The 552-nt window shown below is 32.8% G+C and overlaps 1 protein-coding gene across 1 annotated transcript in view; it reads right to left on the reverse strand.

Annotated features, from left to right (window-relative positions):
• The window catches only part of LOC132162777 (TMV resistance protein N-like), a 12,026-nt gene that overhangs the window by 5,570 nt on the left and 5,904 nt on the right, over positions 1–552 (reverse strand). The window lies entirely within an intron of this gene.

The following is a 552-nucleotide window of genomic DNA, read 5'->3' on the forward strand; positions in this document are numbered from 1 at the left end:
CTATTTTAACCAAAAAAAAAAAAAAAAAAAAAAAAGAAGAGCACCAGCATTAAAAACCATCATAAAAACCATCATAAAGACATTTTATATATCAAACACCAGGTACTAATGCTGAATTTCACTCTATGTAAAACAAAAATAAGAAAGTAAATGACATGGAAGTTGGAACCAGGGAAGTTTATTGAGCCCTGGTTCGAGAAATTTGACAATAATAAATAAAAGGGGAAACTTCACTAAGGACCCCCAAACCTCCACCCGTTTTGAAATACCTCCCTGAACTTCAAAATCTCTCAATTTAGTCCCCTGAACTTTCAATTGCTCTCAATTTGGACCCTTCCGTTAATTTTAGCCGTTAAAAATTCAAAAAAAGGCCAAAATATCCCTGATTTTTGTTTTTTAAAAATTAAAAAAACGTTTTAGAAGTTGGAATTTTATACAAAAGTCAGGGGTATAAACGTCATGTGATGTTTAAAATCTGACGGAGGGGTCCAAATTGAAAGCAATTGAAAGTTCGGAGGACTAAATTGAGAGATTTTGAAGTTCAGGGGGTAT

Source organism: Corylus avellana, chromosome ca10 (genome assembly GCF_901000735.1).
Source record: "Corylus avellana chromosome ca10, CavTom2PMs-1.0".
Taxonomy (NCBI): Eukaryota; Viridiplantae; Streptophyta; class Magnoliopsida; order Fagales; family Betulaceae; genus Corylus; species Corylus avellana.